The following is a 26,930-nucleotide window of genomic DNA, read 5'->3' as shown; positions in this document are numbered from 1 at the left end:
AATAGTGGTTGTCACTGTGCTACGCCACGCTACTTCCGTTACATATGTTGATGTCTCTTTTGGGTAGCTAAACTAAATACACCTATTATCACTGTGTGCTGAGTGAGTCAGTAGTCATTGAATGTGGATCTAAAATTTACTATGGAAAAGATCACATGACTTTCTTTCTCCCTGTTTTCTACGTTTGTGGTTAGGTTGATTTAGAGAGATAAAGCATCACTATGGGAATAGTAGTAAAAATTAACCCGTTTTACATCTTCTGCCACATCCTACTCCACCCTCCCTCATCCTCATCCTCTAGGACAGGTGTCAGCAAACTTTTTCTTCAATGGTGAGAAAGTAAATATTTTAGACTTATTTACCAAAAAGCCTCTCTCACGATAAAACTTTACTTCAAAAATTGGCAGCTGGAGCCGAGCCATAGTTTGCCAAATCCTGCTGTAGGAAGCACAACCTAAATAAATATTTAGGAAATTCCATTATTCAAATTGAGCTAGGTATTTATTGTGTTCTTCCTTTTATATGCTAAACATTTTGTTAGGTGCCCTTACTTTCAGGTAAACCTGATAACAGATTCTGTCCGTTTCACAGATGGAGAAACTGAAGTTTAGATTTCCTTAAGTGATGCAAATTGATTTTGGATCCTTTATCTATATTTATAGCTCCTGTCTTCTTTTCACTAAGTCACGCTGACTCTCACAAATGGAAGTGTTGTGGAATAAAATTTTTCAAAAATACATAACAAACAAATAAGGAGAAGTAGCTAATTTTAATCAATGCTACCCAATTCAAAAAGTTTTACAATATCAGCTTTATTAAGATATGATTCATTTACCATAAAATTCACCTTTTTAAAGTATACAACTCAGATTTTTTTTACTATATCCACAGAGTTATGTAAGCATCACCACTATATAATTTGGGGGCATTTCCATTACCTTCAGAAAGAAATTCTTTACCAATTGCTGTCTTTCTACATTCCCACCTGCCCCCATCAAGCAATGATTGGCAATGCCCCCACCTGGCAATGACTAATCTACTTTCTGCTTCCATGGAATTACCTCCTCTGGACATTTCATATAAATGGAACCCTATAATATGTGGCCTTCTATGTCTACCTTCTTTCCCTTAGCATATTTTCAATCTTCATCCATGTTATAGAATGAATCAGTACTTTGTTTCTTTTCTTGGCTGATTAATATCACATTGTATGGATATACCACATTTTTAGCCATTCATCAGTTGATGAACATTTGAGTTGTTTTGACTTGAATTGATTATGAAAAATGCTGCTATGGACATTTGTGTACAGGTTTTTGTGTGGACATATGTTTTAAGTTCTCTTGAGTATGTACCTAATAGTGGAATTGCTGAGTCATATGGTAACTCAATGTTGAACTTTTTGCGTAACTGTGGAATTGTTTTCCACAATGGCTGCACTATTTTACATGCTCATAAGCAATGTAAGAGGGTTCCAAGTCTCTCCAACACTTGTTACTTTCAATTATTTTTTTTATTATAGCTATCCTAGTGGATGTGAAGTGGTACCTCAGAGTGGTTTTGATTTGCATTTCTCTAATGGCTAAAGATGTTGAGTATCTTTTCACATGCTTATGGGCCATTTGTATATCTTCTTTGAAGAATGATCTGTTTAAATATTTTCCCCATTTTAAATTGGATTGTTTGCCTTTTTATTCCTGAGTTGTAAAAATTCTTTATATTTTCTGGACACTAGATCCTTATTAGGAATATGATTTGCAAATATTTTCTCCCATTTTATGAATTGCCTTTTCACCTTTTTGATGGTCTATTTTAAAGAGATAAAATAAATGAAATTAAGAATGGAAATACAATAAAGATCATCAAAAAGCCAAAAGTTGGTTTTTGAAAAAGATCAACAAAATTAAGAAACGTTTAGCCAGACTGACCAAGAGAAAAACAGAGATGTGTCAAGTTACCAAAATAAGGAAATTAAAGGAGGGACATCACTATTGAACTTATAGGAATAAATTCAAGAAAAGGAGTACAAGACATGCACATTGAAAAGTACAAAATATTGAAAGAAATTAAGGAATACAGACATAAATGTAAGGTCATTTCCAATTTCATGGATTGCAAGATACAGTATTATTGAGATGGCAATACTCCTCCAATTGATTTGCAGATCCAGTGCAATCCCAATCAACATCCCAGCTACCTTTTCCTCCAGAAATTGGCAAGCTCATTTTACAATTTGTATGGAAATTCAAGGGACCTAAAAGAATTAAAACAATTTTGAAATAGAAGAACCAAGTTGAAAGGCTCATATTTCTCAATTTTAAAATTTACAACAAAGCTACAGTGTTAAAAGTAATGTGATACTGACATAAAGATGGACATATAGACCAATGGAATGTATTTTAGAGTCCAGAAATAAACCCTTATGTTTATGGTCAATTGCTTTTCAAAAAGGGTACTGAAATAATACAATGGGGAGAGACTTTTTTTTCAACAAATGATGCTGGGACAGCTGGATATCCACAAGCAAAAGAAGAAAGTTGGACCTCTGATTATGCCATACACAAATATAAACTCAAAATGGATCATAGACACAAATATAGGAACTAAAACCGTAAAACGCTTAGAAGAAAACAAGGAGCTAAATATTCATAACTTTGGGTTAAGCAAAGTCTTCTTAGATGTGACACCAAAAAAGCACAAGTGACCAAAGAAAAAGATAGATAAATTGGACTTCTAATGTTTAAAATTTCCTTCCTTCTGCCCTCTTTGGGTTAAACTTGGAGTTTTTTTCTTAGTTCCTTGAGGCGTAAAGTTAGGTTACTGTTTGGAATCTTTCTTCTTTTTTAATGTAGGCATTCAGAGCTATAAATGTCCCTATGAATTTTGTTTTCACCGAATCCCATAAATTTGGGGTTTTTGTGTTTTCATTTTCATTATGCTCAAAGTATTTTCTAATTTCTCTTACGATTTCTTCTTTGATTCATGGGTAATTTAGGAGTGTTGTTTAATGTTATATGTGTACTTGAGAAGAATATGTATTCTGTTGTTGTTGAGTGGAGTGTTCTAGAAATGTGTTAAGTCAGAATGGTTTATAGTATTCAAATTTCCTAGTTCCTCGTTGATCCTCTACTTAGTTGTTTTATCCATTTTTGGAAGTGTAGTATTAACGTCTCTCTACCTTTTTATTGCTATATTTAATCTATTTATTTTTAATGTAATTAATCATAAGTTAGGATTTATGTCTGTCATTTTCTATTTGTTTTCTGTATGCCCTATGTCTTTTATGTACCTCTATCCCTCCATTACTATCTTCTTTTGTGTTAAAGGTACTTTCAAGTGTACTTTGTTTTCAAATTATAGTGTTTGTCTTATTTTCTTAGTTGTTGTTGTCGGTGTTGTGATCCAAGGGTTACACCAGGATAGATGCAGAGAGGGCTGATGACCACTCTGAGTTTATTATAACCAGCGTTTCAATATATACACAGCTTACATCTCTTAAACATACACAAAATGTTCTGGACAATGTAACTAGTGGATGCCAAGAATTCTTAATGATTTCTCAAGGAGCCCTCCCTCGGTCTCTGTTTTGATCCTATCATGTTTTTGCTGTGCTCGTATATTATCTTGGAACGTGCAAGGCCTCCTAGGCAATGGCCCCTACTGCTCCCGACATCCTGTCTCCATCTGTGCTCTGAGCAGCTGTGCCTGTCTTAGGTTGTCTCCCTCTGAAGATCTTACCCATCTTTGGCTAACCAGCCTCCTCACCTCCAGGGCACAGTGTGTTGGCAAGTCTTTTCCAGTGATGATTAACCCTTCCTGCATCAGGGGCAGTTACAGTTGTCCTGGAGATTAGAATTAACTTTTTAATTTATAATTTTCTAAATTGGATTAGTACCATCTTAATTTCAGTAGAATAAAAATCTCTTCTCCTATATTGCTCCATTTCCTTTCCCCTTCTTTGTGCTGTTGCTATCATGCAAAGTACATCTTTAACTTTCTGTGCCCAGCAACAAAGATATATAATTATTACTTTATGACGTGCCCTTTAAATCAGATAAGAGGGGGAAAAAGCTTTACAAAGAAAAGATATATTTATACTCTCTTTTTAATTTACTTATGTAGTTACATTTACTGCTTTTTATTTCTTCATATGAATTCAAGTTACTCTAAAGTGTCTGTTCATTTACACCTGAAGTATTTTCTTTAGTATTTCTTATAGGGAAGGTCAGCTAGCAACAAACTCTGTTTTTGCTTATCTATGAATCTTGTCATTTCTCTTTTGTTTTTGAAGGATAGCTTTGTTGATAGTCTATTTCATTCAGCTTTCACGTGTTCTGATGAGCTGTCAATGTTATTGAATATCCCTTATACCTAATGAGTCAACTTTCTCTTGCTGCTTTCATGAATCTCTTGCTTTGTCTTTATTGTTTGACAATTTGACTACGACATGTATAGGTATGCATGTCATCTGGTTTTTCTACTTGGTGTTCACTGAGTTTCCTGATGCATAGATTAATATTTTTAATCAAATTTTAGAAGATTTCAGGCGTTATTTTTTTTTCAAATATTTTTTCTGCCCCTTTCTCCCACTCCTTTCCTTCTGAGACTCCAATCATTATTATTATTATTATTTTTTGGTTTGTTTAATGGCATCCCACAGGTTTCTGAAGCTCTCTTCTTTCTTTTACTTTCTGTTCTTCAGACTGGATACTCTCAATTGCCTACATTTAGTTGTTATTCTTTCTTCTACTAGATCAAGTCTGCTGTCTGCTGTTGAGCCTGTCTGATTAATTTTTTATTTCAGTTATTGGGCTTTTCAGCTCCAGAATTTCACTTTGGATCTTTTTTATAATTTCTTTCTTTTTATTGATATTTTCTATTTAGTCTGACATCATTGTCATACAATCCTTTAGTTCTTTAGATATGATTTTCTTTGAACATATTTGTTCTGTTTGATTTATAGTTTACCTAGTAAGTCCAACATCTAGACTTCCTAAGGATAAAGTTTCTATTTATTGCTTATATTCCAGTATACAGCACAGGCTTTACTATTTCTTTATGTCTCATAATTTTTTGTTAAAATTGGACATTTTAAATGTTATAATGTGGAATTCCAAAAATCAGATACGATTCCCCAAAAGGATTTGTTACTGTTACTTTTAGTTTTTCTTGCTTTTGTTGTTTGTTTAGTGACTTTTCTCAATTAATCTGCAAAGTTTGTGTTCTTTGTTGTATGTGGCCATGAAGTCTGTTTCACTAGCTTAGTGGTCAGCTAGTGATTTCACAAAGGTTTCCTTAAATGCCTTGAATCAATAAGTTGCCCAGTCTTTCCTGATGGACTCTGTCTATATGTTGGGGCATGCCTTCTATGTCCTGGCAGTCACTTTACAAATCTGTATTCACCTTCACTTCCTACTTGTGCAGAGCCTCAGGATCAGCTAGAAATGAGAGATTATGGGTCTTTCATATATTTCCTAGGTGTACACATAGCCTTGTACACACTCCATATTCCTAGAAATATGGCTCACCTTTTCAAAGCATGCTAGAAACATCTCATTCCTCAGATTTTCCTTTTATGTTTTTTGGTCAATTTCTTGTTTGTTGCAACTGGTATCACCAACTCAGGCAGCTGGAATGTTATACAAGTGTGGCTGATAGCTTTTAACAAATGTCCTAAGAATAGGACAACTTGCACTGCTCATGCTCTGAATCAGGCTAAATAAAAAGAAGTCATTTAAGTGGGGCTTTTCCAGGAGCAGCCAGACAGCTCAAACAGTGACAATTATTTATATACATGAATTTGAGGCCAGCTCCAAACTCTTTATACCTCTTTCAGTGACTGCTCAGCCTTTGATTTTGACAGCTACCATAGTTGTGAGGTTGTTGGGCTTCAAGGTTACTGCAAAATTTGGGAAAGGGGAATTGGAAAAGGTCAAGTTTAAACACAAAAAATTGCTATTTTACAGAGATTTTGTACTTTTTCTTGAAGAAACATTCCTTGGCTTTTTGCAAGCTTTTGGTTAATTTCTACAGTGTTAAAAATGTTTATTTTGAATATTTTTGCCAGTGTTCTCATTGCTTTTATAGAAAAGTGGATTCCCCAGAGGTTTTTACTCTGCCATTCCAGAAGTGCTTCTCTCAACCTGGAATAATTTTTGAAGAAAATCAAAATAGTTTTTCACAGACCCAAATACTATATTTTTGAGTAAATAATAGACTTTATTCTGTTCTATGTAACCTAAGTTCCTTTTATCATTTTCTATTAAATTTATTAAAATATATGTTTCTACTGCAGTAAGTTAATAAATGGAATGGCACACATTCTCCCTCTCTATCTCAAATATAGTATACCAACCCTCATTAAATAAGGGAAGTAGCATTTACCTGACTTACCTGGGTGTTGTTAAATTGTGCATTAAAAAGTGGGCTTTTACTCAGGAAGGTGGGCTTGTGTTTTGGCTCCACCAGTGACTCTACAACCTTGTCGAACCTTCTTGACCTTTATCTTTGTACATTTGTTTCTCCAGTTGTAATAGAAGGATGATGAAACAGAATTTTGCTAATTCTATTAGCTAATACTGGCTCTGACACTGTGCTCCTTCTACATTTTTCAAGCACCTCAACAAAGATAGATAAAAAGCTCACTAGACTGAGGTTTCATTCCATGCATCCCATGAGTAATGTGCTTCATTGTTATTACAAATCACATTTTTAAGCATCTGTGCTAGCATTTTCTAAGAAACAAATCCTCCTCCAATGTAGCCACACAGAGGAGCCTGGTAGTCCTGGGCAAAGAGCACAGGATTAGTAAGAGCTTTGCAACTACATCACAGCTATCATCTGGAAGTTCACACTTTCTCAGTGGAAAAGTAAATAATTCTATCCCACCAATTGCTTTGATCTACATGATACAAACTAGTGGAATAATTGTGTTAGGTAACCACTTGTTTTGTTTTTGAAGCCAAAGAAACTGTTAGAAAAACTAGCTTAATTAGAAGAATAATAGTTTGAATGATAATGTCAGATTTGATACAGATTTCATTGAGTCAGCTTCTGTTAACAGACTATATCCTCCATTTGGTAAGGCTCTCTTTCGAAGCCAAGGAATAGAGAGAATTTCTTTCTTCCCCTGCCCATCACATTTTCCTTCGTAGTAAATTAAGTACATAGTTGCTATCGTCTGAATGTTTATGTCCCCTCCAAATTCATATGTCAAAATCCTAACACTTAAAGATGATGATATTAGGAGGTGGATACTTTGGAAGGTGGCTAAGTAGTGAGAGTAGAGCCCAAATGAATGAGATTAGTGCCTTATGAAAAAGGCTCCAGAGAGATCCCTAGCTACTTCCACTATGTGAGGACATAGTGAAAAGGCATGAGCTATGAACTACAAAGAGGTTCCCTCACTCGACCATGCTGATGCCTTGGTCTTGGACTTACAGCCTCCAGAACTGTGAGGAATAAATTTCTGTTGTTTCTAAGTCACCTAGTCTGTGGTATTTTGTTATAGCAGCCAAGGAGACTAAAGCGGTAGTAATGGTTGTAGTGGCGGTGGAGGGAGCAGTAGTAGTGGTAGTAGTAGTAGCAGGCAAGGTGTGTGATTGTCTACTGTATCAAACACTGTTACACACTTTACACACATTAATCTTCATAATAACTTTGAGGTAGGTTCTATTGTTATTCATATTTTACAAACGAAGAAATGGTAAACTTATTCACAGTTTCACAACCAGAAAATGAGAAGTCCAAGATTCAACCTAGGGCTGCATGTGTGGCTATGAAGCTTAAACTTTTGCCACTTTTCCATGGTGCATCTAAAATCAATCAAAGATAAACAATGCAAAATCTTTTTAAAGGACCAGGAAATTCACAAGAGAGAAAATAGTTGATATACAACCATGAGAGAAATTTCAATATACAATCCCCTGCTTTGTCACAATAATCCTCTAGCCCCTGAGTTTCTATACATGATGTAGTAGCATGTACTCAATATGTCACTCCAAGGAAAATCCAGAGTTAAGGTATCTATTCACATAGGCTGAAGTCTTCTTCCAAGTCACTCTGAAAGTGTGATATTAGGGGGCATGTACAATGCTGGGGATAGAGCAATTCGAGAGAGCTTATAGCATGGAAACATGCACGGCTTTTAGATTTGAGTGCATATACAAAGCTGCATATAAGGAATGGCTGTAAATTCAGCTGAAGAAGTCTTTGCTACCAAAGGTTTTTATTTTCCTGACTAGTCACTGCCTTTGAGGGATAGGATAGAATGAGAGCAACAGTTGATTTCACCCCCATAACTGACTCTTCCATATGAAAATCCTCTCTTTAGAAGTTGTCTACCAACAGAACAGTTGGAGCTGACTTAAATCTAGAACACAAGCTTGGACTGTAAGGAAAATTATTTTTACTTTTTACAATGTGGATGACGTACACACATGCACACACACACAAACTTTGAGCCTTTTAAAAAATTAATGTTGCATTTGTAGGGAGTGTATGAATACAAGATGTTCAGAATTTTTCACTCTCCTAATCATATTGTGCATCTATACTTTTGAAATTGTTCTTTAGGCTGGTAGCTTTAAAATAAACTGAGCATTGATTTCTTTGTATTCTATTGATTTCCCTGTACATTTAAGTTTCTATTTGTGAGGCATATAAATACAGGAGATATCATCTCAATGGGCATTGTCATTGACCATCTATAAACTTTCCTTTTACATGTGTTTTTGGCAACAATATTATTACAGTATTGACAAAACACGGGAGAGGGGAGCTAAATTTATGGTTTACTGAATGTCTTCAAGATGCAGGCAATCTGGGGGAGGTTTAAACTTCTATGTTAGATGGTGTCTACACAATAACAAGTAAATGCCTTTTATCGAAATTGCTCAGTCAGTATAATCACTGTTTTTTTCTATTGGATGATATTTTCTGAAGACGGAAGTGCCCTAATTTGGCTCTCAGTTAGTCAGATTCTCATTTGGATGTGGTATTATTATTTGGCTCTCTAGCTCTCTTCAAATAATTAAATTATTTAATCCCCAAAGTATAAATTTGGGAACACTTGTTAAATTTGACCACACAGACCTGACCTAAGCTTCTCCCTTGGCCCTGTACTTGGAGTCTGGGCCCCTGTGGAGAAAGAAGAGCTAATAAAGCAATGATTCACCATTCTTAGAAAGCCGAAGCTCATCAAAGGGACATGGCGCATACCTGTCCATAAAGATGGCTCACTAGGACAGCAATTTGTAATGACTGTGCTGGGGAGGCAATGGTGACCACATCTCCCCCACAGGTTACATATTTAAATCGAGGCTGATATGCTTATTATGAAATCCCAAGAAAACAGGTCCTCTCTTATATTACTAAAGGGAATATATAAATTTCTACAAATTTTTTTAGAAATAATCTCTCAGCATCTATTAAAATGTAAAAATGCACACAATTTTTGACAGCATCTCCACGTTGGGTATGTATCACACAGAAATAAGGAAACACTACACACCTATGTCTAAGTGTGTTCTTTGTATTGGCCAACACACACACGTAACACAAAAAAATGAACAAAAACAACTTCCAAAAACTTAAAATTAGGGAAATTTTGTGTACTATTATGCAGAAATTAAAAAACAAGTCGAATCTATAGCTATTAATTGGGAGAAATGCCCTTGAAGTATAATTAAGAGCAAAAACTTTGCATAAAGAAAAAAGGAGACATTCCTGTGCACTCATATGCAGATAGATAGATGATATATAGATAGATGGGTGGGTGGATGGATGGGTGGACAAAAGGATGGAAGGAAAGACAGACAGAGAGATAGATATGTATCTATCTATTTCTGTATATAATCATAGAGAAAGTATCTATAGTGACAAATGGGAGTGGGCTTTTTCTTTATGTATCTATGAATAATTTAATTTGATAGGGTAAGAATATATTAATTTAAAATTTAAAAGGAGGGTAGCCTCCAAGATATTCTGCTTTACCTCCTCTGCTAAGCCCCTCATGCCTTTATTGAGAATTACTGGCCCATAATGTGGCTGGAAAAGACTCCAAATGATCACAAGGCCATTCCTACAAGAACGCAGGATTTATCAATAGTTCTACTGAAGGGAGGCTTAGAGATCAATTCATGAAATCCTCTTAGTTTCCAGATGAGGATATAGAGGTCCCTTTTTGGTTCAATAGTGTCTATGATTTTTGAGGCATTCACTTTCACATCCACTTTCAGAGCTTCTATGATTACCATCTTCCAGTAGCATATACCCTGCCCAACCTTTTCCTCTGAGCTTCAGATTAATTTACATCTCCATTCATGTTATCTAGAACACCTCAAAAGAGTTGTCTTCTTCTTCTTCACTACTTCTTTTTTCTTGGACCCACTCCTATTAGGTTTTTATTCTTCATAATACACTGAAATTATTCTTTTAGTGGTCACCAATGACCTCTACAGTTTTAAATCCAATACACAGTTCTCAGACCCCATCATACTCCAACCACGAGTAATATTTATTTGAGTTTATCACTCTCTCTTCCTGGCAATATTCTCTTCTTCTGCCTTTGATATTTGCACCTGCATGTGATACACAGAACTACAGCAGCAATCTTTTAACCGTGACACTATTAATCACCACATTGAACATGACAGAGCAGAGAGGCAAGAAGAACTCAGGTCTTTATGATGTGGCTGAGTTACTAAAGTTATTAAACCTGAAATTGTTCATCTCCGAACTTTTTGCTATATGAGAGAACAACTTCTGATTGTTGGAAATACTTTCAGTTGGCTCTTCTGTTAATTAAAGCTAAAGTCACACTAAGTGATACACTCCCAAATATATACGTCTGGCCCAGGTTTCCCTGCTATAATTCACACCTGTATATTCAGCTGCCTACTTGATATCCTTACTTGGATGTCTAATAAACATTAAAAATTTAACAAGTCCAAAGCTGAATTCCAGGTTTTTTTAAACTTTAGACATTTTCAATTATAGCCCTCAGAACAATTTGAGAAGGTATTATATTTACAAAATTTTCAAAAATTATAAAGTTTTATTTATAAAACTTAACAAATTTATTTTATTTTATTTTTTAATGAGGTAACCATGCTTCATAACATTATATAAACTTCAAGTGTACATCATTGTATTTTGACTTCTCTACAATGGAATACTACTCAGCGATAAAAAGACAAAAATCTTGCCATTTGTGACAACCTGGATGGAACTTGAGGGTATTATGCTAAGTGTAATAAGTCAGAGGGAGAAAGACAAATATGGTATGATTTCACTCATCTATGGATGATCCAACGACAACAAATGAACTCCTGTGTAACACTGCCTCCTGAAACTTGCTCTTACTCCAGCTTTCCCTCATCTTAATAAATGGCAACACCCTTCAACTGGGTGTTATTTATTTCCTTTATTTTTCTTTAATGTCCTGCATGCAATTCATCAGCAATCTTGTCAAATTTATTCTCATATTATATCCTGGGTCAAATCACCCCTCAACACATTCATCACTATTATATTTTAATCAAAGCTACACCATCTCTTACCAAGTCTCATACAATGTCCTCCTGACTGGTTTTCCTGCTTTCACTCTTGCCCTTCACTATATATTCTCCACACAGCAATGCATGAGTTCTTTCTAAAATGTAAATCAGATCACCTTACTCCTTTGCTAAAACTTTCCAATACAACTCCTAATCTAACAACTCCTAATTCTTTATCATGTTGTGGTGGATTGAGTTATTCATCGCCTCTCCTTGCATCCACATCTTTGCCTGGTATCATTGTGGGAGGAGTTTATTTCTCCACTTCTTAATTTTAAGCTTGAACCTGTGACTTGCTTTATCCAATGGCATGTAGGTAGAAGTGCCATTCTGAACATTCGAACTTAAGAGTCCTTATATTCACCCTTTTGCTCCACTGCCATCTCCAGAAGAAAATGTCCCAGCTATCCCGCAGGTCTCAGGAAAGGAATGAGAAACTCATGAAGTGGAGCCACTCTTATGCCACAGCCTGACGTGAAGCTGCCCTGACCAACCCACAGTCCTGCTGTTGACAGGAGATTCATCTAGCTGAGACCAAACTCAATCACACAGACGTGTGAGCAATAGGAGATGAGTATAGGTATAAATCTCTGAATCTGGGGTGCTTTGTTACATGGGGTATTAGAGTTCTCCAACAAAACAAAACCAATATGATATATATCTATGGATAGATATAGATATATAAGAGGAGGTTTACTATAGGAATTGACTCACATGATTGTGGAGGCTGAAAAGTCCCACAGTCTGCTTCCTGCAAGCTGGAGAACCAGGAAAGCCTGTGGTATAATTTAGTCTGAGTTCAAAGGCCTGAGAACCAGGGAAGCTGATTGTGTAAGTTCAAAGCCAAAGACCTGTGAATCAGGGGGCCAGGAAACACTGCTGTAAGGCCTGGTCTGAGAACAAACGCCTGCGAATCAAGAGACAAAATAGGAAGCTGAACTCTTCGTGAACTATATTTCATCTGTCTCAAGAAATGTGAATGCTCATTTCTGATCCAAATGCATAAATGCATTCCAATTATAACATATAAGAATTGTTAAACAGATAGAAACACTAATTAGTCATCAACCAGTTTTGTGTAGCTTTGATAGTGTTACCCAAAGACACACACTCACACACACACACACACGTGTACATGTGCATACTGGTTTGGGGGTAAAATGATGAATTTGGCCAAGCAATTACTTCTTATCATAAACTATTGCTTTACAGTTCCTAACTGTTTTTTTTAATTCAATTGCTGTCTTCGGAATACATGAATGGCTAAGTTTATATTTTTCAAACTATTCTTTGTATAGGTGGTCTTGATTTCACTTTAGTAATACTTTCTGTGGTCAAGTCTTCCTTTTTTTCAAGTAAACTTGTAGATCTCTGTGACTTTGTTATGTTTGCCCTGTCAGTTTTCCTTGCTACCATTGCACTCCCTTGTCTAGAGCTCTACACACAGTAGAAACTGCATAAATGCCTGTTGACTGATAGTCAATGACTCATGGTCTTTATTGCAGAGTATGAGGGATAATACAGTATACTGGCTAACAGCCCAGTCTGATCTTCCCTTGGGAATTTGGCCTGCTTTATTCAGCAAGCACGTTGGCACTGTAAATCTATATAACCTTCTTGGCAGACGAATTACATTGAACATTAGTTAAGATCTCAGGCACTGGGATCAGTCTTGAGTGTGAATGCCTGCTCTGCTCTTACAGCTGTGTGAAATATGTCAACATACTATGCCTCAGTTTCCATATCTTTAAAATATGAATGATAATAAACAATAGCACCTATCTCTGAGATTTCCTGTAAGGACTAAACGGAATAATACATGTTAATAATTTGTCACACAGTGCCCAATGCATAATAAGAGCTTATAAACAGTATTTTTATTATTATATCTCAAATCAAAACTATCCTTCCTTCCATGAGTCAACTTGTAAGTTCTGAGCGCTCTGCAGGGGATCAGCACTAGAAAATTTCTGAAAGCATTTATGGAAAACCAGAAAAGTCAAAGCTGATGAGTGAGGGGAGAAAACTGGACTGTAGAAAATGAGAGCTGTGATTTGTTTTCAAACTCCTATTTTGAATGACATGGAGATGATGGGATTCGGTCTCATGGTTGAGTTTCTACAATGGAATTTTATTTATTATTCACCTTTGGGACCCTGACAGAAATAGAATATTTATTAGGGAGGTGTATATTCCAAACTGCAGACTCTCCAGTTTATAAGACCTTGGCAAAATTATTTGTAGAAAAATAGGATTGATTTGCTAAATTAAAGTGCAGGTCCATATCCACTAGTTAGTTCTTTCCCCAAACCTGGATTGCTATCCTAGAAACTAAGCCACCATTTTTTATTTTCTTAAAAATATGTTTCTATAAGATTTTGTTTTCAAGGAATAATCGGCCTATGCAGCTGCTGCTATATATTATAGTGCTTTGTGTTTGATGTGGAATGTTCTTGCTGATAAGCTGAAAGAAGAGTCCAAAGGCCATAGGTCTCTTCCCAGCTCTGTAACTACTTTCTAAGTGATGCCAGATAAGTCATATCAACTTTCTTTGGTTCAGTTTCCTCGTCTGTCAAGAGGCTGATAATGCCACCTCTTTCCTTCAAAGAGCTTTTAAGGGAGTTAGTTAGATGTTGAACCAGCTTGTGCCAGTTATCTAAGCAGAACTTTTATTTTTCCTGATTTTAAATTTGGATTAGTTTGTTCAGTCAGTTGGATCCTAGTGATAATGAGGGACATGACAAGTTGTCTGCATGTAAGGGAATGCTGCATTCTGCTATAAAGCCACAACTGCACCCTTCCCCATCTGTTAAATATGTGTCTTCAATCACGAAGGCTAAGGAGGACCAGCTGAGAGAGCCCAGATGCTTTAGCATCGTGTGACGGAAAGAGCAAAGGCTTCTGAAGTCATGACAGATTTGTCCTGATTAGCTGTGGGACCCTGAGTAAGTTGCTAACCTCTATGCTCCTCAGTTATTTCATCTGCAAAATGAAGACAAAAGTACCCACAATGCTTGGATTTTTTCTGTATTAAAATGAGATAAAGAATGTGAAGAACCTTGTGGCAGTTCCTCTGGCATCTGAGGGTGCTGGAGAAATTTATGTTTCTCCCTCTCCCATGTTTAATATTATCTGCTACCCTGTCAAGAATGGACTTTAGATTTTTTTCATCATCACTATTATTGATAAGGTTTGTAGTACCACCTATCAGTTATGTAAATGTTAAAAGGCATTAAGCATGCTTGAATATTATCCAAATTCTTGTTACAGAGAAAAAATTGTCTCCTAGTATTCTACAAGGTAGCCTGTATTCTTTGTCTCTTTCCATGGGAAGAAATAGATGAAGAGTGATTTGTTACCTTTGTTAGCTTTGCCCATTCTGCTTCGTGAGATTGATCCCACCAATTTTCAGCATAACCTCATTGTTATTGCAGTCAAATTTAAATTATCCCAGCTAATGTAAGAAAGTATTAGCAGAAATAACATATTTAAGTAAGTAATCTGTGTAGGGCTTTCTTCATTTTACTCTACTGCCTAAGTTCCAGAGACCTCACTAAGGATGATGGACTCAGGGAGCTAAACCAAGGGTGATAAGAAAGAGGGACTAAGGTGATTCATTCTAATCTTCTGCCCTACTTGATACTACTCTCTGAGGGACTTTCTTTATGTAATTACTCAAGAAACCTGTGGGAACAAACTCAAGCTTCTATTCATTCTGATTCCAAAAGTATTTATGAAAGGATCATGCTGGGATAATGAGAGAAACACAAACCATCATGGGTTGTGGTGAAAAGGGAATGGCCTATAAAAAGATGAGTGGACAAAAGGACAAGCAGACAGCCATTAAATGGCTGATTTCACCATGATTATGTGTTGAGTCAGTAACAAAACTGACACCAGACACCATGTCTTCTTGTCTTTGCACCAGTATTCTGACAGAGTATTTGTACTATAGAGAAAATGATATAGGCTTTGTAAATATATGACAAACCTTAGAGCAAATTCCTGTTCTCCTATTATATGCTGTTTGACCCTGGGCAAGTTACTTGACCTCTCTGATGGTTAGTTACCATATCCAGAAAATGGACACTATTGAATTAGACACTGTATTTAAAGTGCCTGGATAAAAAGACTTTTAAAAACTGTAAAGGAAATGGAGGATAAGATGGTCATGTAACTCTCAGACAGCTTACAGTGCTACGGTCACCTTATCCTAGGAAGTCTTCAAATCTAACAATCGGGCATCTCTTAGGAGCTGCATTACATTTAAGTAAAAAGTGAGATGTCACATGTCAGATATAATAGACTCAAGACACTGCCCCATACCACAGACATGTGGATTGACCTAAGCTACAGCTCTTATTAAATGCAGTTTCTGTCTAAATACTCTTAAAGGAGCTATTGGTGGGCAGCCTTTGCTTTTTCCCTTTAAAAAATGTTTGCAGGAATAGAAGCTATCAAAAAACATAAAGTGCTCTTATTTGCCAAAGTGCCCTCTTCTAATCAAGCTGATTTTCCCTCGCCTCTGTATTGAAATGACAAGCACATCTTTCCCAAATATCTAGCACCTCTTGTGATTTTTTTTCTTCATGTCAAAATGACAGACTCTTAATTACCAGGGCTACTTGATCCTTTCTTGTAGCAATTCATGGTGACATTTTTACCCTCATGTCATTCTTCCAGAGCCATTATTTAGTGTTCAGTCAGAAGCGAGGATGCAGGACTATGCTTAAGAGTTTTTAAATTGTGGCTTTACAGTTTTTTTTCAATCAGTTAAACATATGTGATTTATTGCTCTCTAAGACCTATGATATATTTTGTGTATTTTTAAAAGATTATTGTCATCTCTATCAAGACCATTCTAGCCGTTTTTATGGTCTATCCTTTTGAATCCAGCTCCTGTAGGGAGCCAAATGATAACCCATGCAGAGCTCAAAAGTGTAATTCAGTTGTAGGTGTGCAGTGAAGCAAGGTGAAGAGCATTCACAACAACCCCAGATGCCAGGCCAGGAAGCGTGTGGAGGCATTTCTTACTAAGCATTTACATTATTGACGTTTCTAACACTACCTATAAGAATCCATTCTCTCAAGCCTGCTTACTTGATTAAAATGAACTCAATTTATTCTAATATGTCCTATGCTATTTGTGAGGAAAACGGTTTTTGACTTGTGAGCAAGCACCCCGTACTGATCCAATCTTTGGAGATTTTCTTCAATTAAATGAATTTGCTTTCCATGAGTTAGAACAGCACATCTAAGCATTTGCAATGGGATTTGCCTTAAAGAACTATTCATCTGTGCATTGCTTTATCTATTTCATCTTTTAGATTTTAAAATATTTCAAAGCTAAAAATGCCTTAGGATCCAAGTACAATCACAAATAGCATTGAACTCTTTCAAAACCCCAGCAGCAATGTGATCCAGATGTCCCCAAAATGCAGTGGCTTCACTCTGTGGGTTGGATAGGAGTAGGCCCTTGTGTAAGGTAAATAGTTTAGGTAATAATCGCCTCTTTTCAAAATTTGTTAATGCTAAATGCTGTAATTAAAGAATAGGAGTGTTTTAAAGGCTTTTGATTCATTTTATCATTTTTCCCGTGAAACTCTGTATTAGTTGACATCCCCACAAACAATCTATGAAAGTGCCCTTCTCCTCTCTCCCTTGCCAGCAAGGAGTGATGGCATTTTTAATTTTTTGCCATTTTTTTGTATTAAAAGTGATATATTACTGTGATTTCAATTTACACTCCTTTGATTATTACTGAGGCCTGAACATTTTTCCATCCTTAATAACAATTTTTATTTCTTGTTTTGTCTCTTAATTTCCATTCCTACTTCTGCATTTCCTGTCCAAGTATGGCTATACTTACTTCAAATCTAAAGAGCAGAACATCTCACCATTATCACTTCTTAGGATTCCATTTAGCTAAAACTAAAATTCACAGAGAAAAACAGTGGAGGCGGGACCTCCAATTCCTCAGTCCACGGTCTCTCAATCAGAAATCAGACCTCCTTTGCAGCTGTGCTGACTTTGAGGCTGTGTGTGCTCCCCTTCTAAGACCTTTGGCATCTGCCAAAGCACTTAAGCAGATCTGCTAATAATTGGTCTGCTTCTTAACGAATGTTCAAGAAAGGGCCGTCCCTTTCTTTTCTTTTTCAGTAGTTCAAATGCACTGAGAGCAGCACACATTTGAAAGCAGGTCACTTAAAAACAGACGTAGCCTAGAGTAATTTTCCTGTAACTGGTCTCATGTGGAGAAGGAAAGAAAAATGAACAAGGTGGTTAGTTGTGAAAAGAAAATTGTTCGCTATTTCTAAGGGTGAATATTTACCATTTTAAAATGTATTTTTTTAGTGAACTGGAATTAGGAAATATCAGAGCCAATCTTTAATTTATTACATAATTCAGTACATAATATTTTAAAATCATTCTCCAATGTACAAATATATTATATTAATGATTTTTCTAGATCCTGTGGTGTTTCTTGAGGATTATCTTAGTTTTTGCAAATGACGAGTCTTTTATTTAAGGTGTAGCCTACTGTAAGACCTTTCAGTGCTCATGGAGTCTGAGGATCCAATAGCTAATCATCTACTTTGTGAATCTTTCTTTCTTTCTTTCTTTCTTTGTGCTGAGGAAGTTTCTCCCTGAGCTAACATCCACTGCCAATCTTTTTTGTGTGTGTGAGCCACTGCCACAGCAAGGCCACTGAAAGACAAGTGGTGTAGGTCTGTGCCCAGGAACTGAACCCAGGCTGCTGAAGTGGAGCGGGCCAAAGTTAATCACTAGGCCACCAGGGCTGGCCTCTACTTTGTCAATATTATCTTATTGGCCACAAAAGACCAAGTGACCTTATCTGGGGAAATAATCTTGATTATTTGAGTTTTATTAGCATGACAAGTAAGCAGAAACCCATGTCACTTGTCATTTCTAGGATATTTTTGTCTCTCATATTGAGTATTCTTTGTAGCATGAGGCAGCTGGAGGTTAGCTTCCCTGGGAAATAGCTTTATTTCATCTCATCAAAATATTAGATATTTTGAAAAGAAAAGAAATAAGAAACTTAAGGATTCATTAGTCAAATTTGAAAATAAATCCATAAGACGTTCTTAATTTTATACTATAGATATCTGAGACATAGGCATTATTAGGGGATATTTATTCACGACTATTTGGAACAGATAAACAATTTGTTTTTACACATGAGAAGTTAAAAATATTGATCTAGATAACTCAGGCCATACACATTTGAGATATCCAGACATTTGAAACAAAAATGATTGCTTAGCCAGAATCGTATTTTAGCTTCCAATCTGTACATTTCAATGGATGCTAAAAGGTCAACTATTGTGAATAAATAGACAGTCCAGTCTACCAAATATTTGATGGAAGGATTGGTTGTGGTAAATCTTATGGAACTGACCAGTTGTTTCAGCTTTAAGTAGCTTTAAGTAAAGAGTCTAAGATTCCCAAAAGGTTTTGCACTCTCTGTGTGATGAGAGAGAAACAAAATTTTTCCCTACTTTGAATTTTATGTTATGCCACTAATAATTATTACTTTATGTTTTTGGTAATGATTTAATACAAAATATACTCCATACCCTAAAAAGCTACTAGATTAGCTCAATAAAATGTACATTCTTGGGCTGTCTCTCTATTCTTATTTGCCAATGTGTTTTACATTATCTCATTGATAACAGAGTCCTAGATCTTTTTGCTGAATCATTTGCTATAATTTAAGTGGACAAATCATGCAATTTGCCATCTATCAAGGCATAGATAGTAAAAACAAAGTACATATATTAGGAATCCTCTATATATTTGCTGAATTAACAAAAAAAGAGGGAGGAAAACAAGAAGTGAATAATATTCTTTGTTACCAAGAAACACAAAGTCTTAACTCATTCTTGATATGGTTTGATGCCTTCTATAACTTGTATTTCCCGGAGCTCTGAGCCCTTTCTCTCTGCTTTCATCTTCTGAAAAATGAATACTATCTTTCCCTTATTAAGGTGTATATTTTGTTGATCACCAAATATCCAGAGAGGGGTAAGCACTGCTCTACTTCTAGTAATAAATACATTCAAGACTTTCCCTCTTCCTATTACCTTTTGCATTCCTTTCTTGATGATGAAATTTCAGGTAGTTGCACAATGTGTTCTGTACACTGGGGAGTTTTGCCTTGCCTAATTTTGCCTCTGGATAATTTGCGGATGGCATGATTCTTGTTACATTGATTTTTTAAATTTTGCTATATGAGCTTGTGGCTTTCTTTTAAGAGCTTCTCATTCCAAAGGAAAAATAGGAGCAGGGATTCAGTGGCTGTAGCCAAAGCAACATCACAAATCCTATTGAAAGATAAAAGAATCAATGACATATTTGAGCAAGGACAACATCTCTTGGCAAGATTCATTGACACTTGCTTTTATAAACCAGCTAGAAAATGTTCTCCTACCAGACACTACAATATACTGCAGAAAAGTCAGATTGTAAGAGGATATGTCTAACCTGGCTCTGTCAGGAGAGTCCCCCTCCCCTCTTCCTCCTCCCGCCTTGCTCTCTATGGTATTCTTAGTAGATGAAAAAGTAGCCTGTTATGCAAACCTAGTTCTCTGCCACTGTTTTTTATTCCAAAAAATGGAACCACAATTCATCCAACTGTGCAACCAAGAAATCTAGAAGAAATTAAAGAAACCTAGATCAATTTTCTCTAATCAATCAAGAGATAATATGTACTGACTGTAATTCCTAAACTTCCTCTCAAGTCGGATACTTTTTTCTATTTTCATCATCTCCTCTAATCTAAGCAATCATCATTGTTCATCATTCATTATTGTTCATCTGGCAATATCCTCCTAACTAGTTTCTTTCCTTCAACTCTTGCACTTCTCCAACTCATCCATATTTCATCTTAAAGTAGTAGATATTACTCAACCAATGTTTCTAATCTACAAGAATGTCATTCCTATTCACTAGGTTGTACAAGTCAGAAATTTTGAAGTCTCTCTTTGTACCTCATGCTTCTTCACCCACCCATATTCAATTCATCACCAAGCATTGGTGATTTTTACTCCAAAACATATAGCAAATTTATCATTCCTTTCTTTTCTACCACTATCCCCCTAGGCTTAGTGATACCATCTCTTGCGTGGTCCACTATAATAGTCTCTTCTCAGTTCTGCGTAACTCCTGTCTTGCTCTTCACAAATTCATTCTACAGGTAATGTCCAGAATACTCTTTTTAAAATGTAAATCAAATTACAAAGAGAAAAATAGGAATTCTACAATAGAGAAACCCAGCAGTCACCACCTTAATCAAGTGATTGAGGTTAATATCACTAGTGCTAAGACAAATCAGCATCATGAAGCTGCTGATATGATGCACTGAGATGGGCACAACATCATTTTGTGGTATTCACGTTAAAAATGCAGAACCTCAATCTAACCATAAGAAAACATTAGACAAACACAAAATGATAACTATTCTAAAAACTAACTGGCCAGTATTCTTGAAAAGTGTCAAGGTCATAAAACTCTAAGAAACACTGAAGTACTCTCATAGAATGCAGAAGACTAAAGCAGGCACCCAAACTAAATGCCGTGTGAGACCCTGGACTAGAAAAATGGCATTAGTGATGCAATTGTTAAAATTCAAATGTCTGTCTAGTCATTCGTAATATTGTTATCCAGGTTAGTTTCCTGGTTTTTATAGCTGTCCTACAATTATACGTGATGCTAACTTTAGAGGAAGTTGGATGGAGTATGTACAAAAACTCTCTGTTGTGTTCTGCAACTCTTTTATTTCAAAAATAAAAGTTAAAATCTATATAAAATTTAAAAGTTCGTCAGATTATCACTGTTGATTTAGTACTTTTCAGTCACTTATCATTGCTTTTAAAATAAAAACAAGAGATATAAACTTGTTCTACTAGGTCCTACATAATCTGGTCCTTGACCGTCTGTCTAACCTTATCTTATTATCACACTAGTCTTACTCCCTACCCTCCAGTCACATTGGCACCTTTCTCTTCCTCAAATCTTTAAGATTCAGCTTTTGAGATTCTTCATGTTATCTGTTGTTTTGCTGTTTTCTATTTTATTGACTTTTGCTCTGATCTTTATTAACTACTTTCTTCTGCTTATTTTAAATTTCAGTTGTTATTCTTTTGTAGTTTATTAAGATGGAAGCTGAGATAATTTATTCAAGATGTTTCTTCCTTTCTAGTACAGGCATGTAGTCCTCTCTATTTCTGTATATCAAAAGTTGAAGGATGCCACTAAAGTAGTACATAGCCAGACTGATTAGATAAAAAAAAGGGAGTAGATATAAATTACCGATGTCAGGAATGAGAGGAGTGGGATAATTACAGATTCAACAGACATTAAAAGGATACTGAAGGAATTTTTTAAAAGTACTGTATGCCCATAAAATTGACATCTTAGGTTGGAGTAGGCAAATTCCTTGAAAGACACAAACTACCAAAGCTTACTTCAGAAGAATCAGATAAATAGTATAACTCTGTTTCTATTAAATAAATTAAGTTTATGGTTAGAAACCTTCCAAAAAAGAAAATTTGGCTCAGATATGATTCTCTTCCAGAGAAATGAAGGAACACTTCTCAGTTCATTCTATTCATAATTATCAAATCAGCCAAAGATGTTACAAGAAATATAAACTACATACCAATGCTATTATTCACATAATTTTAGCAAATCAAAACAGAATATGTACAAAAAGGACAATAAATCAACAAGCGAGGTTTATCCCAGGAATACAAAGTTGGTTTAATATTTAAAAGTCAATCAGCGTAACTCATCATTTTAACAAATTAAAAGAAAAAAATCTTATGATCATCATGATACAGGCAGGAAAAAAAATTGAAAAATCCAACACTATTTTTGTATGGTTCCTTTGAGCATGATCCATCTTTTCATATCTGTATAAATCACACTGATAGTGTATCCTCTTGAGTTTTAGTGTCTGTTCCTTTTGAGTGGAGTGAAAATTAAGGCAATGTGAGTGTGGAAACCTTCTGGATGTTGACATTATTTTTGCCAAGATTTTACATTCGTCTGAACCACATCTAATTTGACAGCTTTTTTCCCTAAAGTAACTCCCTTCCCCATTAGATTTTTCCAAAGCATGCTATTCAGTTTCTTTTGAAACAATCCATTTCTGTTCATAAGACTAATATAATAATACACTAATTTATGTAATTACAATAATAAAAACAACTCACAGGTTTAGAATCAAACACAACTGACTCTTGGCCATATGTAACTGAAGAGTAGGGAGTTAAAGCATATAGACAGGATAGAGACTAGCCTGCTGATGCACAAGGGTATATCTGCTGTGGGCATCAAGCAGAAACTATAAGATTTTATGGCAGAGGTGAAGAATATTAGTTAAACTAAGGAATTGAATAAGTAAAAGAAAACATGTATATTGTTTTAATTGCTACACTTTTATTGTCTATTTTTTTAATTACTAGTTTATTTTTGTTGTTGTTGTTATGATTTCTTTCCTCATCTTTGTTGTTTATATGGCATTTCTTCTTTAGGAGTTCATTTTTCTTTATGTTGGAGAAAAACAGTGTTTTACTTTTTATTTTTGTTTTTTAAAAATATTTTTCTAGCGAGTATCTCTTAGTCTTTGTATATCTTTGGGAATTTTCTTCATTACACCCTCACTCTTGAATGACAGTTTAGCTGAATATAGAATTCTATTTTGTGTGATATTTTACCTCAACAGTTTGAAGACATTATGTGATTGTCTTCTGACGTTTATTGTTGCTGATGAGAAGTCTGCTATCAGTCTCAATGTTATTTGAAAGTTAATCTCTTTTGATGCTCTGCTACCTTTTACATATTTCTATGTGTACTTACTCAGCCATCTTGAAAAAAACTAGATAATTTTTTATGTGCCGAAAGTTATAAACAAGTAGAAAAACAGTAATACGCACAAATTCATTACCCAGGCGTAGCTGCTGTTGGTATCTTGGTAATATATTTTCTTGTGCTTTATATTATATCATAGTCAAAATCATATTGTGCATACCATTGTATCTTGTATTTTTTTTTAAATGTAGTAACATAAGCATTCTTTTTGGAAATGCAATATTAATGCTTAGTAGTATTCTACTGTATGATGTGTATTAACATATGTAACCATTTTCCTATGTTTTATACTCCATTGTTTCCTGATGTTGATGGTTCATGAATAATAACATAATAACTAACTTTGCCTGTAGGTTTTTTCATTTCTATTTCTCTTGAGTAGATTCCTAAAATGTGGCAAGACTACATTAAATGAGACGAACGTTTTCAATATTCTTGATATATAATGTCATATTGTTTCCCATGAACATTTTCTTAACTTATAGTCTCACGTGTTAAATAAGCCTATATGTTCATCAGTCTTCCTATCATCCCCAAAAAGATCCTTGCTATTTTTGTTACTAAACAGGATATTGCCTTGTTGTTTTCACTTGAATTCCTTTACTATAAATGAAGTACACTTTTTTCTTTATTAGACCTAGGTCCACAGCTCTGAGTTCTCCTTGGGGTAGGTTTCTGGACATCCTCATATGTCAAAGGTCACTGAAGGGACCCAAGACATATTCTCTGACTGGTCATTTTTCTTTCACTTATTTTTCTATGCTTTGGTATATTTCTAAAGAGATCTGGTATCCTTGTTTGATTTGCCCAATTGTTCACAAGTCTTTCAAATTCTTAATCCTTCTGTCAGAAAGCATTCCTGAATTTCAAGGAATTAGTGAAATAGTTGCTTGTCCTTTCCAGGTATAGACTATTTGGGGTATCTCTACAGATTTCCATCACTGCTTGAATTTTGGAGACCACTGATCTTTCCTTATTATTCTTCAGTGAGCTTTCAGAAAATATACAGAGGAATTCATATAATCAAAGTGTCCTTACCATCTTGGATTCCATTTGTGTTGCTTTACAGTTTTAAAATATTGTGTAATAGATCCTGCCAATGTTTAAGTAGGATAAACTATTGTCATCAATTAGGCTATTTTGTAATTGTATGAGTCCTCTCATTGTGGGCTTTTATAATAATCTACAAAAGACTGATCTTTTTAAAACAGATGCAGGGGAAGAAGATAAACCTCTACCCACTCAGGTAGTTCTGGCTGGGCTATGAATTAAATTGACACGAGACAGAATAATAGGAGAAAATAAAAAAAAACTTTATAACATGTATACATAGGAGCATCCCAGAAAATTGTGTAACTCTCTAAAATGGTGGAGTCTCTCATCTTAAATGCCATCTTCAGCTAAAGACAAGGGAGGATGTTGGGGGTAGTGGTTTTGGGCTTTAAAGGGGAGGAAGGCAATTCACATGGAAATGGAAAAGCAAATGTTTGGCAGGCAGAACTTTGATAAGAATGGGCTTAGCAAGGATCCTCCCAGTCTACTGATATCCAGAGTTATCTGTGGTGATGGCCTGTCCCGCCTTAAATTCTTTTAGGCAGTTAGGGGGAAGGTCAAAGTTTCTTTCAGAGTCTTTTGTTCATAAAAATAATCAAGCCAAAGAGACACATTTTGAGGTGATCAATTCTGCTCCCCTGCATAGATATAGAGAATCATTTTTAGTAACAGTAGGTATGGCAAACAAGTTTCATCTACTGCGTGAACTCTAGTCAGTTGATATTAGGTGCCTCCTGCACAGGATTGAGAAGGATTCTGAGACTTTGTCAAGTCTCAATGGAAAAGATAGTCATGATTGATTGATTAGCAATGTCAATCACAGAGTGGGGTGTGTGTGTGATTGGAGATTACTCACTTCTCATTCCTGAATTAGAGTTAACCAAGCATAAAAATAACATCTCTTAAAATATACTAATTATAATTATTGCTGGATTATATTAAGAAGACTAGCATATTGTATCATGACCACTACATGGCACTTAGGATATGCTCAATAAATGTTGAATGGATATGAGTATTTATGCTCACAAAAAATAATCCAAAGGCCCCTTATAATAGGCAATGTAATTCTGCATACAGGAGAATATGGATTTAAAATGGATTCACAAACATGGGCAAGGGATATCATTGATGTTCTGATGATTCTACATTATTTTATAAGAACCACAAAATAAAACCCCTTTAAATATCACTTGGATCCCTAAGGATACTGAAGGGGAGCAGAATATACCAAGCCAAAATATGTCTCTTTGGCATAAGGGTTATTTTGAGCTAAAAGCAATCAAAATCCAGAAGATTCAGGAAGAGCTCTTTACCTCCTTCTCAGCTGCCTAAATTTCCATTGGAAAAGGGGCCTGTACTAGGAAGAGAGCTATAATCAGAGATACTTTCTTACCTAAGAAGTTCATCTGCATAACAGGGAAACCTTTGTGTTCCAAACATCTCCTCTCCCTTCCTGTGAATGACCTTCCTCCTCTTTGTGTCCCCAGACCTTGCCCCTTTCCCCAGCTCAAGATGGTATATAAGCCTCAATTACCTGGCTGCCTTTTCAGTTTTATATATTTTTTTAAAGATTTTATTTTTTTCCTTTTTCTCCCCAAAGCCCCCCCAGTACATAGTTGTATACTCTTAGTTGTGGGTCCTTCTAGTTGCGGCATGTGGGATGCTGCCTCAGCATGGTTTGATGAGCAGTGCCATGTCTACACCCAGGATTCGAACTGACGAAACACTGGGGCACCTGCAGCAGAACGTGCAAACTTAACCACTCGGCCACGGGGCCAGCCCCACAATTTCATATTTCTATGGAGCTCCTTTACATACAAAATTAAATGTGTTTTTCTCCTGTTAATCTGCGTTATGTCATTTAGGTTATTAGATCAGCCCAAGAAACTCGAAGAGAATAAGGGAACTGTTGTTTGCCCCTTAAGCAGCCAAACTGAGTGTTCTAAGCATGAAGTATGTTGAAATTGCTACTCCTTTAGCATCACATATTATAGAAAATATTAAATTTAAATAATATTTTCTAAATATTTATTTCATGTACAGAAATATAGTTTTCTATATTTCTCTATTTTGAAACAAGGATTAAACAAAATATAGGATTGTTGCAAGTAAGGAAAAATGAAAGGAAGTTTTAAAGAGGATATTATGCTTTTTCTCCTGTGATGGTGGGGCAGGAAAGGAAAGGGGATGGAGAAGGCGGATTAGAGAAATAAAGCCTTTTCGAGAAATGAGATTTTTGAGTTTATTGTAAAATCTTAGCCAGGTCGGATGCCTCAGGGGACAACTTAATGAAAGTCCATGGAGACTTCAGTAACTGGATGCATATAAAATAATAATAATAATGTGGAAATTAAAATCATTTTAAGCAGTATTCTCTTGAAGAAATTATAAAACAATAAGAACCAAAAACTCATTGTT

The sequence above is a fragment of the Equus przewalskii genome, chromosome X, assembly GCF_037783145.1.
Source record: "Equus przewalskii isolate Varuska chromosome X, EquPr2, whole genome shotgun sequence".
Classification (NCBI taxonomy): Eukaryota; Metazoa; Chordata; class Mammalia; order Perissodactyla; family Equidae; genus Equus; species Equus przewalskii.
This window is presented reverse-complemented; position numbering follows the sequence as displayed.